The 19169-nt window shown below is 45.2% G+C and overlaps 1 protein-coding gene across 4 annotated transcripts in view; it reads right to left on the bottom strand.

The window, feature by feature from the left end:
- Rai2 (retinoic acid induced 2) overlaps nt 1-18544 on the bottom strand; it is a 64008-nt gene extending 45464 nt beyond the window's left edge. The window contains exons 1-2 of one of the 4 annotated variants that reach the window (XM_029473558.1): nt 18301-18496; nt 8151-8219 (exon numbers count right to left, since the gene is read on the bottom strand). The gene's annotated coding sequence lies outside the window, so the exon portion shown is untranslated. Of the gene's footprint in view, nt 1-8150; nt 8220-17705; nt 18051-18300 lie in introns of those variants that run through there. The other 3 variants (XM_029473557.1, XM_021153461.1, XM_021153460.2) reach the window with 3 other exon arrangements.
- Between the last annotated feature and the right edge of the window lie 625 nt (nt 18545-19169).

Below are 19169 nucleotides of genomic sequence, written 5' to 3'. Positions count from 1 at the left end.
GTCACACTGAATGATATCTTATTTGAACATGCTGCCTGATCATTTCAGAATTCACTCACAGGGGTAGCCGCAGGAGGAGATACAAGGAAATGAATCCCAAGCCTGGCTTTTCATTAGGGCACTCTGCCATTTTTCAATTAAGACTGGGTCACCTATTTGTTTTTGAAGTGCTGATGTGTAAAACCTCATTTTCCTTCCTAGCACACTCGCCCGTGCATGTTATTCTAATTTATTTCCATGGCCTTGGTAGAGTAGCAAAGAAACTGAGCTGGTGAGCTGCGTCGCCCCAGTGTTCTTGGTCCTAGAATGGAAGCCGTGGCTCTCTGAGGACAATGCTGTGGAAAGGCTCTGAAACCTAGTTGCACACACTGAGGGTTTGGATGAAAGGGCAGGCATTACTTATGGTGGCTTTGACAAAGTGAGAAAGGAGACAGAAAAGCCATGCAGCCCTTCGGCAATGAACAAGCCTGGATGAATCAGTCAGGTTTAATCTCAAAGGCCAGGGAAGAACTGCTTAGTGTCTCCCTACACTGCATTGCTTGCACTGGCTTTTTATCAAAGTGTCTTCCATGCTCTTGAATAAAAGATTTCCCCACCCCATTTCCTTAAGTATCATACCTAGAAATGAAAATATCCTCACTCAAACTAACGGGATCTGTGAGGGGCCTAGGTTATTAACATGATTCTGTTTCCTGCTCGAAATATTGTTTTAGAGCAATAGCAGCTATGATAGAGAGACCACAGGAAACATCTGTGTATACAAACAGGCCAGCTCACTAGGAATAAAAATGCATTATGTATCACAAAAGTCTAAATGTTTTTATTAGCAGTGTATTAACCAAGAACTGAAAAAAAGTAGGTCCCCTAATAGCCTGCCCCCCTTTCTCTGCCATCCAATGCTTACTTCGATATTTCATTTTATCCTTAGGAGGAAAGTAACCCTGAAATCTTATCTTAGATTTTAGCAATGAGTTTTCTATTAAAAGTTATTTCTTTTCCATCTCAGACTGAGCAAAGCTCTGGGCCAAGGGGGTTAGGGAATTTGTTTCATAAAACTGACAGCTTGGCGCGCGTTCAATCACTCGGCACTCCATAGCCCAGGAGAACAAATAAGTCCTTTTCTGATGCTGCTCCAGACGCATTACGATGTATGTGGCATTGCTTTATTCCTGCCTCCGTGCTGTTTGCCTCCTGCAGCAAAAAGAAAAAGGAGCAGAAAGCACATGGAGAAAGAAATATGACGAGAACTGTGAGGATTGGAAATTAATGAATCATGATCTCATTTGGAAGTTGGAGAAAAATTATTCACATCGGCTAGGAAATTTCAGTGGTTGGGCCTGGCCTTGTTTCTGAAATGGCCAATACATTTGGGCTATCATCGGCCACTTTGTTGTCCTGTGCTCAGTGCTTCCAGCCATGTGGGTCTGAAAGATTTGACAGTGGCTTTGATAAGGCAGATAAAGAAAGCCTGTGACAGAGGTGCTGCCAAGAGCAGGTGACTAGCTTACAGCCTGGCTGTAATCCCAGGTGTTACAGACCAGTCACCCTCAAATCCTAGACCAGCAAGAGCCCAGTTTGGAAACTTCTAGCTTAATAGCCTTAAATCGAGCAGCCCCAGAAAGTAAAGCATTGCGAAATGTCTTTCGTCTCCACCTCTTTGAAGAAATCATAAGGCCTTTGCTTTCCACTAGAACTCCTGCCACAAATTACAATGTGAAAATTCTCAGCTGGGTGTGGTTGTTCATGCTGGTAAATCCAGCACCAAAGGTACCAAGGCAAGAGAACTGCGGAAGTCTGAGACCGGCCTGAGTTACATAGTGAGTTCCAGGAAAGCCAGGACTATGGTGAGAGACACTGCCCCAAAGCACAACATATCCCAGCAATCAAACAACTTCTTGTGTTCAACATAGCTAACCTAAGCTATTGTTGACAAGGGCGGTGAAGAGGGATTGAGGGAATGCTGGAGTCTGGGGCAGCCTTTGTCTCCATTGGGGTGCTGGTGACACTGGTGTGCTGTGTGTGGAACTTCTTCAAGCTGTAGACTTGGTAATATGTGGCTTTGTCCCTGTATGTATCTCTCATGATTTTTGACAAAAAAAAATCTGAAAATAAATATCCAGGATGGATCATGGTGAGGGCTTTGCCCATCTCGATAGCCATTATGTTCAAAACGAAAAGCAGTAACCAGAGAGGACTGAGCTGTGCTATCCTAGTACTTAAAAAGTTTGACCTCTTGAAACCATATCCGAACTTCGAAAACCTTTGTAAAATGCTGATGGTACTAAGGTTTCACTCACTGTGCCCTTTATTCCTGGGGAAGAATATACTGTAGGCTATTTGCCCTGCAGGCTATTTGTCCATTCCTTCCAAAGTGGTCCAGAAGGAAGGACAGAGATAAATGGAAAAGCTCAGGGTTACCCACAGGATCATATTAGGACATTGTAGTACCCTAAAAGATTGTCTTTCCACAGACTCAATTCCCACTGGGGCTTTTGTTATCTATCCATTTGCTTCCTGAGGCATGTGTGTGTGTGTGTGGGGGGGGGGGGGAATCTCATTCTTCCCTTTTTCTGCTCCTAGTCCTATTTTCTCCTCTGTACTACTTCTCTGAACTGATTGATTCTAGAGTGTCTGCCCCATTCATTCCTGCTGTGGAGGGTTCCGAGGTCACCAGAAGAATGAACTCGTATTTTAAGATGAGTACGTTGTCTCCCTCTGATGCATTTTTTAATTTAAATTTTCTTTTTCTGATGTCTAACTGATACACACACACACACACACACACACAATTTTACTCATGTATGATACTTCTTTCTTCTCGTATCTTTTTCCTCTGTTCTGAATGTAGTTGAAGGCTTATACCAGGCCTCAAAGAGGAAGAATCCCTTTTATTAATTCCCTGTTTCAAGTGTTCTCCTCGCCCTGCCATTTTCAACATGGTTTCTGTTTATTTCCTGATGTTCATTTTTGTAAGAGAAATAGTTGTGATGGAGGTGGGGAAGGGAAGCCTCTGCAAACTTTAGAATTGTAATGTGGTTTGGTACGAGTTATGAGTAATGGAGAATTACAGTCACTTTAGAAATGGAGGTCTGAGTGGTTGGATGTTGCTGGATGATCCAGCTTTTCGGTGGTCCTATAAAAATGAGTCTTTTCTAGGAATGCTGAGCTGCTCCTCCTGGTTTCCTTGGGACTGTCTGGATTTTGAAACTGAAAGTCTCATGTCCTAGGAACCTTTCTTAATCAGAGGGAAAAAAATCTGACAGATGGCCACTCATGCTAGTGGTAGGCCACCAGCCAACTCTCTTTTATTAGCCGACTCTGTTCAAAGCCTGAACCAGCAAGATCATTTACATGCCTGCACGTTTAAAGAAGCTGACCTACTGAAAAATGTATGTATTTTTAAAGTCTATTTGAGGCTGCCAAGGACTGGTGCTCTTGGGTATGCCCGTGTCTGTCCAATTTGGTTATGACCCAGAGTATTTTTAATTTTCTGATCCACTCATTTTTTTGTTGTTTTTTGTTTTAATGGAACTTTATTTAGAACTAGGGGTTCAAAAGATGACATGGGTCACCCCAAGATTTTATGACTAATAACCTAAGACTAGGCTTCCATTACTCCTGACTGCACAGAGAAGGTACACACTCTCTTCCTACTGAGTCTCTGGCCCACCGAAGGGCCTACAAGATAGGAGTCATGATGCTGAGAGTGTACTCTAGCTGCCAGCCATTCCCAAGTCCCAGACATAGCTTATTAATTTTTTTCTGGATTCAACTCTCACCCCACCATCTTGGGTTATTATATTGCTTCTATTATTACTTGTCTCCCTTCTTGGATCACAGAAATGGGGCCTGTTTGCTACACACACACACACACACACACACACACACACACACACACACACTCCTTCTCCAGCTTTTCACTTTGGTTCATTCCCTACCACAAGAAAGATCAAATACATAAGTTAGATAGTGTCAATGGCCTCCTTGATACTGCTCAGGATTAAGTCCAAGTCCTTGATCAATAATAACAAGAACTATTTGATCTGCATGTGACTACCTTTTCTAAGCCTACTCTTGGGCCACCTTGATTTTCTTATCCACAAATATATATATATATATATATATATATATATATATATATATATACACACACATATGTTTCTCACAGGTGATATGTCATTTCAGTAGAAGCATATATATTAGATTCTGGTCAGGAGCTTTCAACTCCCCTTAGATTTAGAGAATGAGCAGTCAGTCCTTCACTTCCACCATCAGTAGTGTTGGAAAGGGGTAAAAAAGAGGATAAATCATTAAGCCTGGCCCACCATAGAAAGAAAGAGGGAAGCAATGCATTTGAAGCAACCACGGAACATGTCCCACGTGGATGAAAGGTGAAGAGCTTCACGTTCCAAGTGCTATGAGAGAGCTGAAAGCAGATGGAGGTCAGTCAGTAAAGGAAGGTGAGCTCAGTCGTGGTGAACGGAGTGACAAAGCTTAGTGAAATCCAGGGCTGATGATTCATAGGAGTGTCCTCAATGGCTAGGCCCATTTATGGCGAGGCAGCATGGAATGAAAAGGTGGGAAGATGAACGTACACAAAAGCACACGACTCTCACATTTTCCCTTCAATTAGCAGGGGCAGACACCCTATGACAATGGAAAGGAGGCCTTGAGAACTTACTGCCTGCATCTAGATGCTATGTGTCAGGAGCCAGAAAACATGGGATTGTTGGAGATCATGATTGAAACAGGCTTTAGGAAGTGCTGCCTGGCTCGAGAGAATGAACACTGGGATGAGACCAAGCCACAGGAATGACATATGATTCTTGCTCTCAAAACACAACCAAAATCAAAAAGAAAAGAGAAAACAACGGGCAAGACACAGAGAGAAAAGAAACCAGGCATAGATTCTCTTGGAAAAAATAAAAACAAAAGTAGATTTGTATATACTTATGAAGATGATTCCACATTACCACATCATTCCAAAGAAACATGCCTTAGCCTTTACTTTCATAAGAAACTGTAGCTTTCTTTCCACCTGTTGCCTTTTAAACAAGAGAAGCCTTAATAGTGTTCAAACCAACACTATTCAAAATGTTTTTGATCAAGAATCAACACAGGCCACATCTGCCTTTTCAGGCCTGGGGCTTGTAGCTTTTGCCCTCCAAAATGAACAGACTTTCACTGGGGGAACAGGGAGGAGAACTCAGTTTTGTTATCTGTCTCACTGGATTCACTCATCTCCTTTCCTAGCTAAGTCTTCTGTCCCCATTTGATCACAGACAGCAGCAGATGGGACAGCAAATGGTTCACTCTGGCAGGGTATGCTCTCACTCACCAGGGTGCTCAGACCATTCCTAGAGACCTTGTCTCTTCCTCCATCCTGCTCCTGGCTTTCCACAACATGCACCCCCAACCCCAACTGCCCAGAGTAAAGCCAGTACTTTCTGGAACAGTTGTCAGATTCAGCATTAAATCCAGCTGTTCCCCAAACAAAGGTGGGACTGGATGAAGGGTCAGCTCCCTAGCACAACAGCAGGAAATAAGATTCTCTCAGCTGCTCAGAGCCAGGGACTACAGGGCCATCTGCAACACGGGGTGGGGATGGGGTGGAGGTGGGGTAGGGGCGATTCAAAAGCACATTAGAACACACTGAGCTCCCAGGAAAGGATAGACTGTTCTGGATCAGGAGGGAGGAGGAGTCAACAGGGCACATAAGGCAGAGAGCAGAGAGGTAGCTTATGACCATGAAATCAGTACCTTGCAGTACTGCACTCTCCAGTGCAGTTCTGCCTAGCCACATGAGGTGAGCATAATTAAAACTTCAGACCTTCTTCACATTAGCCACCTTTCTAGTGCTCATGGGTAACAGCTACTAAAATGAACAGTGCATCATCCTTCTATCACTGGGGAGAGTTCTACTGAGCATATGTCTAAGATCCAAGCTCTAAGGTGTGTGAATAGTTTGATCTTGTGCCAATTACTAATCCTCCCCGAACCCCTGAGCACTCCTCTGTGAAATGGGGCTTCAGCTATTTACCTTGCAGAAATGAAATGACATGGAAATCGCCGGGTAGCACTCCCTCTCCCCCAAGCAGGAATTTGGTAGGAGACAGGGAACACTGCTATTATGATTTTCTGAGTAATCATTGGAGCTTTTTCTGAATGTAATGGACAAGCTACACTGCTTAAGATGGGCTTTAGCTTCAGCGCTTCTAGCACTGATGTCCGAGCTTGTGCAAGCATCAGTTTTTGACAGGACAAGGGGACAGTGCTATGCTAAAGCAGCATTTATTCCTTGCTAGCAGGTTCAAGAGGTGGCATCTTGACTGAGAGGAATGGGCCATGTGCAGTTAGTCATTCTTGAAACCAGAAAGCCTCATTTGGTGAGGGGCTTTTCTTTTTCCTTCCTCCTCCTTTCTCTTTCTTCCTCCCCCATCTCCATCTCCTTGTCCCCTTTTTCTGTGTCTGTCAATCTTTCTGTCTTTCTTTGTCACTAAACTCCACAATGCCTGGAACGGCCAATGCAATGACATTATACTTAATACTTCATGGGTTTTCCCACCTAGAAATGCCCAAGAATTCTTGAGACCTTCTTGTTGTTCATTTCCACCCTGACTTGCATGTGCGCTAAATATAACCCAGCTCAGACCAGTTGTACAATGTGAAGATAACCTCTTAGGACACCTGACTGCAGGCCAGCCAGGAATCTATGAGGAGAAGGGGTTAGGAAAATGATGAGGGAGGCTTTGTGCATAATGCCTTATTTTAACTCCCTGAGAATAAATCCTTCTGCTATGATAACGCTACCTGGGAAGTCCTTTAGCAAAAGGAAGCTGGCACAGTTCCATGGAACGGCAGTTAAGAGAGCAAGCACGAATCAGTCAGAGCAGGACAGAGGATAGGGCCAGGCGTGGGGTGGGCATGCTTTTGAAGTTTTTATTCATAGCAATGGTAGGCAGAGCTGAAGAGAAGGCAAAGGACATTTAAGCCCATGGGCCTGGCAGCAATTCTGGCATTTAGAAACCAAAGATAAAGGTGAAAGGTGAATGCTCGAATATCCGTGTGCAATGGGCCAAGTTTTCCCTCCAATTGTTCTGAAGAAGAAACTCCTTCTTTTACATGGGTTTGATGCAGAACTGGCTCTCTATGGTCAGAGAGCAGGAGAGTTGACTAATGGACTTGCAGTAGCAGTCTCAAGCCCCTTGCTCATGGTTTATTTGGCTTTCTTTCTTTTTCATTCCCTGTTTAGGAAGTTTAACAAAGGCTACTCTTCCTGATATACTGGCTCCTTGGAGATAAGCACAGACTTCTTAATATTATGGATAAGCAACATGTTCTTATAAGGAGGATGGGGGCTTGAGAGATTCAGTGGTCAAGAGTGTACTGCACTTGCAGAGGGCCAGAATTTGGTTCCCAGCACCCATATTGGGCAGTTCACTCTGCCTGTAATTCTAGATCCAGGGGGATCTGATGCCCCTAGTTTCTGTGGGTAAACTCACTTACATGCATATATGCACACACATACATATAACTAAAAACAAAATATGACTATTTTTAAATTCAGAATCCATGCTGGAGAGAGAGCTCATTAAAGTACCTGAGCACAAGGACTTCAGTGAGATCCCCAGAAGTCACATTCTAAAGACTCAGAGCATGGGGAGGTGAAGTGGGGGTATATGGGGGTAGGGTGGGTGGGGAGGCATTCCTTAAGGCTCTCTGTCCAGCTAGCCTAGCTTGCTTGGTTAGTGCAAGTCAGTAAGAGAGTATGTCTTAAATACCAAGGTAGATGGTACCTGAGGAACAATAGCCCAGGTGTCTTCTGGCTTCCATATACACATATGTAATAGCAATAATACACATGCATGTGTGCATTCAAATAGCCACTCCTACACACAGGTAGATGTGCACACACACACAGAGAGAGAGAGAGAGAGAGAGAGAGAGAGAGAGAGAGAGAGAGAGAAGAAGAAGAAGAAGAAGAAGAAGAAGAAGAAGAAGAAGAAGAAGAAGAAGAAGAAGAATTAGACAACTTTTAATTCTGTAAACTAGAGATATTAAACCCTAGATGTCATTGGCTATCTTGATCCATCATAAGAGAATTTAATACTAAGAAAAAATGGACAGACTCCGAAGACAGCTCTACTGACCTCAGATCCAGCTACTCAGTTACAAAAAGTGTTCACCAAGCGGGAGGACCTGGAGTGGGTTTGTCCCATCTGCAAGAACAAAGAAGAATCTTCTTTCTTTTCTTAAAAAACAGAACTAAACAAAACAGCAAACAACGAAACAAAGCAAAACAAACAAAACCCAGCAAGTGATATACCACAAAAGATCTTAAGACAAATGATCTCACACTGGTATTTTCACATTTAATAATTTCATATTCAGTGTGAAGGGTTATGAAGTTTGTTTAACACGAAGAGAAATTGCAGCCAGAGCTAATTGCTCAATCTGAAATGTATCCATGAATTTTTTAGATGTTGGAAAGGAAAACAGCCATGATGCTGAGTTTTAGCAAAGAGGAGAGCATTGTATTAGAAGAAATAATTGCAAAATGTATAGGAAACATAGCCTTGTATAGTCTTCAAAGCCCTGATATATGTAAAGTTAAAAGAGCACCCACACTCTGTGTTTCCTTGACACTTGTCTTATTTATAAAATACACAAGGAAATTTATCAGCACAGGTTCAGCCATTTTCTATCCATTGATTTGTTAGCCAATCAATGGCTACTGTGATCTGAATAAAAATAATAGCACAGGTTTCTATGACCCTTCACAAGTGAGGCGTGTTCAGCTAAACTTAATAAAGAGAAAAACATCAAGGACCATCTGGAAAACACTCTTCCGGAGTCACAAAAGATAGTGACAGCCTTTGCCCAACCTGCTATAAATAAGTGTCTCAGAAAAAGAAAGAAAAAAAAAACATGCTATTTTCAAATCTGTTTCTGCTTAATCCAGCTGCAATAGAGTTTATTTACCCTTTTACTATAGCAGGAAGACTGTTTGCATTTTTATGACAAGGGTCTAAATGTTTTTCACAGCCATTTTCATTGCCATTATTTTGAGGAACAACATACCACTCAGCCCTGTCTGTTTGTTTCTGCAGCACACACCAGTGGTCCCAGTGGCCTCTACACTATGCCACCAGCCTCTAAAGCCCAGATTTATGATCCTGCTTCCTCTTTCAGAGTTGCAACCATCACCCTGATCTGTAAGGTACTGGTAACTCAGAATGATCAAGTGTCTCCTGCTGCAAATCAATGATTTATCTACCTGGGTCTAGCAGAGTGTGGATTACTGCAAGCTTATTGCTTTTTCCCTTTCAGCAATAGGGAAGACTCGTCTACTCTTTAATCAAAGCTACAACTCACCAAGGAATGTGGCCTTGGCAAGTCACTGAGCATGCATCTTTCCATCCTCATGTACCAGCTAAGCCTACCAGGGAGTTCTTCTGTATATGACTTTCTGAATACCACAGATGATACTCTCTATGGAAAAGCTAAGCCTAATAGGAGTGGCTACAAAATGCACCATCCCCAAATGATTTCCTGTCTGAACACCTGCCTCTCTACAAGCATCCCTGTGCAATCTTTCCACTCTGTGAGACTGGTATAGCCAGGGTAAGCTGGGAAGGTTTTCCTTGTATTCAGAAGGATCCACAATTTCATCTTTCCCTTCCCACATATGGGCAAGACATGAATTACCCACATAATGCTTTTCTGGAACATGCATGACTCTATATCTAGTCCTTAAAAAAATATGGCTCAGAGATTGTCTTGATGATAATTTGTCATGTTTTCCTGCTATCCAAAGGACCTCTGCTGGCATCTTTTTCCTGGAAGAATTTCCCAACTGGAGGTGTTGCTGACCAGAAATAAGCATGTGAGGGGTGGGATAGCCTACACCGTAATTGCTGAATATGTTTCACCTTCCCACCACTGGCTTTTGTTCTCAAGAGTACCAGAAGCACAGAATGTAGTGGTGAGCAAAAGGGATGTAGCAGTCTGAGATGTGCCTGTTAAGAGCACAGAGCTCCTAAATCCGCTAAAGGGCTAAATCCATTGGCTCTGAAATAAAGCTGCTACAGGAAGAAGAACAGCTGAGGAAGAGGCAGTACAAGAAACTGTCTAGTGCCTTTGATGTCATACCTGGAAGCAGGTATGTATAAAAAAGAAATAAGAGAGAATAATCCTGTTCTCTTACTCAGGGAAGCTGCAAGCTCCCACAACATGCCCTCCACTCACCTATGGCTTACTCAATTGCCTGCCTAAAAAAAGTTAGAAAAAAAATCCTCAATGCTTAGAAATCTTATAGATCCTTCCACAATTAAAATCAAACACATGACCCACTTCAAACTGCTAATTAATTACCCCCCACAATGAATTGTATATATAGAATTCAGAGGAGGGACATTGCAAATTGAAAATTTTCCAAAAAACAAATCGAATTTTCTGAAAACCACAAATTACTTATTAAATTTTGCTCTATGCCAGTGTTTATCACCTGTGGTGATTTTGTCACAAATGGGTCTTATTAACAGAGTTCAGGATAGGGAATGGGGCGATGTTACTGCTCTTCAGTGAAGAGATACCAGGAAGATTTCTGAACATCCTAGAGTACACAGAACAGTCTTCCACAACAAAGACTGGCCTCGACCCAAATGTCAACAGGACCAATGTGGAGAAAATACGACTCTGGATAAAGCCAAAGACACATAGCCTTTAATACGCATAATCTTGGCAGTCAACAAAAGGAAAATAATTTACTTCCTTCCAAATTTAAGGTTAGTTTTTACATGTGTTCCACATACATAAAAAAGATTCTTAGCCAGTATCTTGGAACAGTAAAGAAATACCAGGACAATGGGGGTATTTAAAATACCTATTTCACCAGTCTAAACAGATGGAAATTAATATCTCATAAAATAAAATGATTGTCTAGCTATGTTCCACGTAAAACCAAAATCAATATATTGGGTCTCACTTAAACTGCAATTGGGGTTGTTTTGTTTAAAACAAGGAAATGCCATTCTTTCTCTCTCTCTCTCTCTCTCTCTCTCTCTCTCTCTCTCTCTCTCTCTCTCTGCTAGCTGGGTATACCCTTCTGAGCATGAGCATCAAAAACAAACAAATAGACAAAACCATTCCTTAAAAGCAGATTTTTTTGAAGAATATAATAAGCTTCTGGAATCATTTCATTTTATTCATATAGATTAGGTCATTCTTTAGTGAACAAAACACGCAGCCCATTCTTTTGGTTATGCTTGTCTGGCTGTCCAAATGCCCTCAAAACTGGGATGATGAATAACACACTTTGGCCAACTGTACCAATTAATAGTAAGCAAAATAATTCCACAGAGCCAAGATAGAGAGTTCTGCCTGATGTGTGTGGTGGTGGAAAGGTGAGAAGAGGATCTTTCAGTCAATTTGTTTTCAAAGATTTGTAAGAGCAAGTGCTGTGATTCCCTGGGATTTTTGTTGTTGTTGTTGTTGTGGTGGTGGTGGTGGTGGAACATTCTATGTGGATCTGCGGTACTTCCAGCTTGGGAAGTGGGGAAAGATTGCGGGGGAGGGGAATGAGCCTATGCTCTTCAAGTCAGTTTAGATTTGCTGGATTGAATCTGTGAAGATAGGCAGCCTGACACATGTGTCGTTTGGACTCTCCTAGACCTCTGTTTCTTTCTTAGAATTATAAGGCAAAAGTGGCCATACATACAAAGGCAAAAATAATATTCACAACAACAACAAAAAAAACCCCGCCCCCAACACACCCAGTCTTGGCTGCCAGCAAGGCTTGCTCTGTTGCTGAAAAAGAACAGTTGCTCTAGTGCAGCTGGAGAAGCTTTTCCAGGGAACTGGTAATACCCTGGCTGTTAATGAATTATTTTTCACCAGAATGTCGGATTCTTCCTGCGCTCCAGTAAACAGTCTGCTTCTGCCATGGGAAACAAAAGCAGCTCCTTCCGAGGAGCCTGAGGAGGTCAGCCAAGGGTTCCCTGCGGGGGCAGCGCCCTCAGGAGCCAGAGCCACAGGCGCCCGACCTATAAATCACCACGGTCCCAAGTTCATTCTTCCATCCCTCTCCCATCTATTCAGGCCTTGCCTAGCACCCAGGGAAGGGCCCAGGAATGCATGGGCATGGCTGAGATGATCCCACAGTGCCAGCTGAAACCCCTTCTCCCACTCCCAGGGTTTCCTCAGGTAGCCTTATTTGTGGTATCATCAGGGCGAGTGATATTGGGTTTCTTTGACATCACTCTGTGTTCCGTACAGAAACTGTATCTTTGTTGTTGCTCACATGAAGCTGTCAGAAAATGACTGAGTGTGAATTTTCTTTTCTTCTTTAAGGATGGCCCCAGCTCAAAACAACCTACTCTTAGCATGAGCCTATCTACTTGGCACATTCTTCTCCAAGCACAAAGCCCTGAGAAAGACTTTAAGCTGTTACTAGGGCAGGTGTGAAAGAAGTCAGCGGTCTAGGCAGGAGTTAATTCTCCAAAGAATGTGCGCATAGGCTGGGTGTTTTGGAGAAGCAAGAGCAAAAGAAAAGGAAGAAGCCATTTTGTTCAAGCTAATAGTCTAACCTTTAGGCTCCTACCCTGCCTTGAATTCTGCAGTGGGTTTTTGCAGCCCATGACGATTCTCAGAACAGAATCACTGGCATGCCTGGTGGGGAACTCCCCAAATGGCTCCTTAGTTACTGAAAAATCACGATCTTCTAATGTCAGCCATTGTGCATACTGAGTCAGCACAAGACCTCCCATCTGTCACAGAGACAGAGGTATTTAACTCCCCACTCTCTAGCATATTTGCAGGTACCATGACATCACAACATTGGTGGGTAGTATGCTCCAGGGCACTGGTGTCTGACAGAAATAGATGAGCACTCTAGAATATGCTAGTAGTCGCATTCAAAATTAAAAGAAACAAGCAATATTAATTTTAATCCTATGTCTCTTGACCAATATATCCAAAATATAATTTCACCACATCACAATATTTCAAACACCAGATGAACTATTTTGCATTCTTTTTGTACTCTCAGAAATCCAGTGATAGATTGCACTTACAGCATACCTAATTTGGGACAAGCTGCCTCTCAAGCAGTCCATAGCCATTGTACCAATGGCTTTTGCATGCTACAGTACTCATATAGAATATGACCATTAAGAAATTCTATTAGTGCTGAGCTGAAAGGCTGAAAAGCTGTGGGGAGGGGAGGGTGACAGGCATGAAAAGGGTGTGCTCTGAAATTCTCATATGTATGGAATTCTTAAAGCTGATGATAACAATAGAAATGGAAACTATGAAGACTGGGATGTTCTGGAAGCCCAGTGGAGATTCCAATGGGCATTTAAGAAATGCCCAGAAAAGCTGCATGATCTGAAGATTGATGTGCCACCCCTAAAATTCATTTGTCAAAATCTTAATCCACAAGGTAATGGCATTAAGAGGTGGGGACATCCAAGAAATGATTAGGTCATGAGAGCGGAACCCCCATCAAAGGGAATTAGTGCCTTTATAAAGGGACCTCAGAGGCGAAGAGAGGTAAGTCAGTGGTAAAATAGTTCCCTCATATGCACAAGGCCCTGATATCCAGTCTCTCGCTCCAGAGATGACAGACAGACAGACAGACAGACAGAGAAACAGAAATGTCCAGAGAATTCACTTGGGCCTTTTACCATGGGAGAGAACAGTGAGAAATCACTGTCTATGAATTTTAAAGGCCTTCACCAGATGCTGAGTTTGATAGCAAACTGATCCTGGATCTCACTGTCTCTGGAACTGTGATAAATTTCCATTGCTCAAAGACATGTAGTTTAGCCAGTTTGGTTACAGTAGCCCAAACAAACTAAAACAGATCAAGCATATATCTCAGCAGAGGTCCCACAGATGTGGGGAAACCACTAAGTACAACCAGTATTGCTCTAGGCAGCTGCTGGTTGAGCTATCTCCACCTTAACTGTTCTGATTTGTTCAAGGCAGGAGCTGTGATAGAAAATCACCAAAGCCAAGCACATCTTCCAATAACAATTGTGGGTTAGCAATCTAATTTGGTGAATCTGATACAGAAACAGAAACATGATCAAATTACATGTGCCTGTGTCTGTGCCTGTGCCTGTGCATGCATATGTGTTTTTGTGTGTTCTTGGCAAGAAAGAGGAGGGTCATGTGTGACATCCAGAAGGACTAACGTGGCTGCCAAAATGGCCTTCTCACCAGCTGCCCTCAGAAGACAGAGGAGAGCAGTAGACTCAAGAGGCTCATCAAAAATTGTGAGTCACAGAAGAGAGGCCATGAGTGCAGAAAGAATGGGATGATAGGCACCCAGGCAGATGATCAGGTGGGAGGGAGACGTGGCAATCAGAGGCATTCTCCAAAGACAAAGAGCTTCCAACTCTACAGCAAGGATGGCACTCTGATCCCCAAATCAAGCTTAATTCAGAAGCCCACACAGGCTTTTGTGCATGGGAAAAGAGCAATTAGCCATCTTCCTCCTCGTAGAAAGCCTCATTCTCTGAGGTCCTCCTCACATTCTGATCAGAGAGGCAGCAGTCCAAAGCCCCTCATTTTATGCATTCAAATCCTGACTCTTTGGTGGTTCTGGAATTGCTAAGGTCTAGAGGCTGTCATCTGGTTGGAAGGAGGTCCAAGGAATTGCACAGCAAATCCCCTCCTCATATTTATTTAGTATTTGAGAAATAACAAAGCATTAAAACTCACCTACCATTTGGTGCCACCATGCACCTCAAGCATCTCAGGCCCCTTAACTGTACAATGAAATTAATAATCTGTTCGCACAGTCTCACATAAGTGCTGTAAGGATTAAACCTGGGTTTGTCAGAACGGGGCTCCAACAGGAGCATGACACCAAAAGCTATGAGTCCCCATCAAACATACAAACCCCTGGATCTCTCTTGCTCTGTCTCCCTTGACAATGATTTATGGCTCCCTCTCTGCAACTGTTCACTCCATCGACTCCATCATTTGGTCACTCAACTTTCATTTAGCTAATAATAGTAGGCTTTGTGGGTTCTTAAATGAAAGGGCACCACCTGAATTAGGAACTGGTTTGGCTCTACTGGGCACATGTGCACAACAGAGGTGAAGAGGGGGCCTCCACTGGAGGGTCACCCACATACACACTCACAGACACCACACTAATTTAGGTACTATATTTTATGAAAGAGGTATGGGTTGAGGACTCTGGCCTTTGGGAGAAATAAATAAGGGGCTTTGAGCAGGGGCAGAGAGACATATTGCTGTTTAAATCATAAACACCAAAGACTGGAATCAGATCAGGACTACTGACAGTTTCTCTGAGAATTATCTGTTAAATAATGCTTCGCTGGGGTCACAGGGTCACAGAGAAGGTTTGCCACATATTCAGTGTCTGGCAGACAGGACAAGAACAAATGTTAGCTTCCTTTCCAATTTATTTCCCTCTACTTCCCTCCTCCCCACTAATCTAAGGTCAGAGGAGGAGCCAGAGAACAGACACTTGCAATTTGCTTCCTGTGGCTTCTGAGCACACCCTGTGTGTGGCTGTCTGCATATACAGAATAGCTCCATTCTGGGTCAAGAGTCTCCCAGTTCCTGGGTCATTGGAACTAGACTCTTTTGGCTGCTGACACTGGAGCCATCAGGCTACATTTACTCACATACCCCCAAACTTATGTTGTTTGTTTTTATTTTCTTCTTTCTCTTTCTTTCTTTTTTTCTGCTCTTTTGTTTGCTTGTTTGTTTTCTGGATAAAAGACGCTGTAGTTGACTTTATACTTCTTGCCGAAGTGCCCACCCGTCAACCTGCTCTCAAGCAAGCAGTGGACACCACCAGGGAAACTGTTTTCTCATTTGCTCCTGGGATGAGCAGGTTTTCCTGGGGCCAACCGTCCCTGCATGTGGTCTTGGTTTCTTTGAATAATAAAGGAGCCTCCTTGGATAGGCTGAATGATCCTCTGAGTTGGTGCCAAAACAGTCAACAGCTCCCTGCTCCACAAGTTTCAGTGTGACTTGACTCAAAGGGCCATGGCCACCTTGGGCATGCATGTACCCAGTGGACATCTGTCAGGCTGAGAAGGGAAATAGCCATTTTCAGAATACAGTGTGTCTGTGGGGAGGGTATGGGGCTGTCTAAACTTGGGGTATAGCTTCACTGAGCTCCTAAGGGCCAGAGAAACTGGGATGTTACCAGACTAATGGCTTATGATTCTGTGCCTTCGAACTCATCCTTGCTTCTGAAACTAGCACAGCTCCCCACATTTCTCTTCTGGGAAAAAATACCCAGAAAAATCAAGGTATAGGTGCATAGTGCTACCCTAGGGAGGTGCTCCCTCCCCACTAGCCTCTCTACTGTCCCCTGGTATACCACTGTAACAAAGGCTCTGCCACAACAGTTCGTTTTCAAAGTTAGCTGAAGTCTCTTGGTCTACCAGCACGCAATTGTGATGACTCTAAAGGAGAGAAGGGAAGACAGCTAGAAAACGGTGGGAAAGAGATCCTGGGAAAGCAAAGAAAAATCTGCCTGGTGCAGGAGAGGCTAAGAATTGTTTTTTCTCTGCTGGCTGCTTTTCTCTATGTTCTAAGGAGAAGCTTCCAAGAATTGGCTAAATAAAGAGATCACACCAGAGGATGCGAGATAATGCTAAACCAACAAAAACAAAGACCAAACGAAACAGAGTGAGCCATGAGAATATGCGGTTATCAAAACTTTGTTTGGCTGTATCTATTTATCATCGCTGCACACCCGGGCTCTGTGGAATATCATTCTGTTGATGTCACTTATCCTCAGCAAAATATTTACACATCCTTAAAAAACGCCAGATGAGGGAGGCTGGCCCTCTCCCTGCTGCAAGCCGCCTCTCAAGCCTATTGCCAGGTCCGGGCAGCCCAGAGGTGAGGGCACAAGGGTGGGTGGTACCAGCGGATACAGGTAAGAACAACTGATAGTTTTAGGAATGTGGCCACCTAGGCGCTGTGCCCTGCCCTGCCCAGCCCTGGCCCCCTTTTACCTGACTCTGTAAGAAGCAGCCACATTCCCAGCTTTGGTGCCAGCGCCTTCTTTTCCTCCCCTCCCTTTCTCATTGATTAAGTTCCCAAACCATTGTTAAAGCTGGATTGCTGCCTTTAAAAAAAAACGGCTAAATTCATTAGGCTTCTCTCTTCCAAAAGAGAAATATTTATAAAAGTTTGTCAGTCAGAAGGGAGGTTGACTGAGCATCATGGGGTGGGTGACAAGTCACTCTTCGCAAAGCCACGGTCTCCCTTCATGCCCTATCTGTCTCTCCACCATCCATCGTGCCCCAAACCCACTCCGCGGACTTCGGATAGGGAAACACAAAGCAGCAGCTGTTTGGCAACATTTCGACCCCTCGCCAACAACTGTGGTGGGATGCCATTTCCCCACCCAGGCGGAGCTTATCCTGAACAATAGTAGGGTTTTAAATGGCAAACAACAAACACACAGAGCAAGCCCCAACCCCGGGGATTGGGGTTGGGGGAGCCAACGCGCAGGAAGGCAATAACTCCCTTCGCAGCAAAAGGCGCCACTGAAATGCACGCATACAAAAAAAAAAAAAAAAAAAAATGCAGCCAGAACGCTGCTTGGTGCCTAACATGGCAGAAAGCCGGGGCTGGTGTGGCCACCCCGTGTCTGGGCACTGTGGGGCACCGGGGCTCCCAGGGCGCCGACAGGCACTCACCCTGCTCCAGCGGGATGCGGGACTTGCTCAGCGGCACAAAGAAGATCCCAGCACGATCTGGCAAAACCCAACTTTCCACCCCTCTCGCCAGGGCCGCCAGATACGTCAACAGAATCCATCTTTCGAAGGGCCTGGAAGGCGCCTGGTTTTCCAGGCTGGGGCAGAATGGCAGATACCGAGACAAGCCCGGTGCGGTGCCCGGGCACGGAGCGCACTGCGTGCTGCCCTCTATGCCCAGTGCCAGAGCGGGTGGCGGCCCAAAACCCACTTCAGGGCCCCCGCCCCACCGCCTGGCGCCGCCTTCCCGACTGTCCCCGGCCGGGCCGGCCAGTGCGCAGCGCCGGCCAGCGGGAGCCTGGCCTGGGCGAGCCGCACAAGTGGTAGCCTCGGCCCGCGTCCCCGCCCCCGCCCGGCCCTCCCCGCTGGCCCTGGCCTCTGGGCGCCGTCCTGCCCCCAGGAGCAGGCAGGCCCCTCCCCGGGCGCCCGGCCCCGCCAGACGCGCCCAGCCCGGCGCGCCCCCTGTGTCCCAGTGGCAGGTCCGCCTGGGGAGGGTGGGAGTGACCCCGACCCGCACTGGGGTGCCCGCAGCCACTACCTCGGGATCCGGGCCGCCGCCTCCAGGAAGCCACTAGGTGGACGCTAGTGTGGGAACTCTCTTGGTCTGGCCTCGCCGCTGGGCGCCTGAAGGGGGTGCACAACGGATGGGAGCCCCTGTCGCTGCTGTCACCAAGCCGCTGTCGCTACCACCACTGCCGGTTGTGTGTGTGTGTGCGTGTGTGCCTGTGTCCGGGAGAGTGTGTGTCTGCGTGCAGCGCCTGGCCTTTACTATATACACCAAGGGGTGGGAGGAGGCGGGGAAGGGGAGGGCTTGGGGGAGGTGGCAGAGGAAGGGGAGCAGGAGGGGGTGTGAAAGGGTACCCGAGGAGGCGGTGGCAGAGGAGGGACAGGTGATCTCGCCCACGGGGAGGGCGTGGTTGTGGGCGGTGCGGGGTGACAGAAGGCTAGGGAGCTGGAGGCAAGCGCTCTCTCTCTCTCTCTCTCTCTCTCTCTCTGTGTGTGTGTGTGTGTGTGTGTGTGTGTACGCGCGCGTGCGTGCATGCGTGTGTGTCTGTGTGTCTGTCCGCGTGCTCTCCTGTTGGGAAGGCCCAGAGGTGTGGGGACCTTGCTGCTCCCAGGAGTCTAGAGACCATTGTAGACCTTAGGACTAAAAGCAAAAAAGAACAGCCCTGAAAGGGAAAGTGGTTGATAGAAATGGGAGCATTTAGAAGGAACAGCTACCACGCTCCCTAATATGCCTCAGGAGATTGCGGTTTAGGTCAGAGATGGCACTCCCAAGGCAGGACATTAGCAAAGACAAAATTAGTCCAGAAACAGAATATCATTTCTAACCAAGATGTGATTCACATATTAATTTAACATTTATTATGGACCCAGTGTTTGCCAGATACTGGGTTGTGTAAGAAC

Source organism: Mus caroli, chromosome X (assembly GCF_900094665.2).
Source record: "Mus caroli chromosome X, CAROLI_EIJ_v1.1, whole genome shotgun sequence".
Classification (NCBI taxonomy): domain Eukaryota; kingdom Metazoa; phylum Chordata; class Mammalia; order Rodentia; family Muridae; genus Mus; species Mus caroli.
The sequence above is the reverse complement of the archived record's forward strand: the minus strand, read 5'-3'. Positions and strand labels throughout refer to the sequence as shown.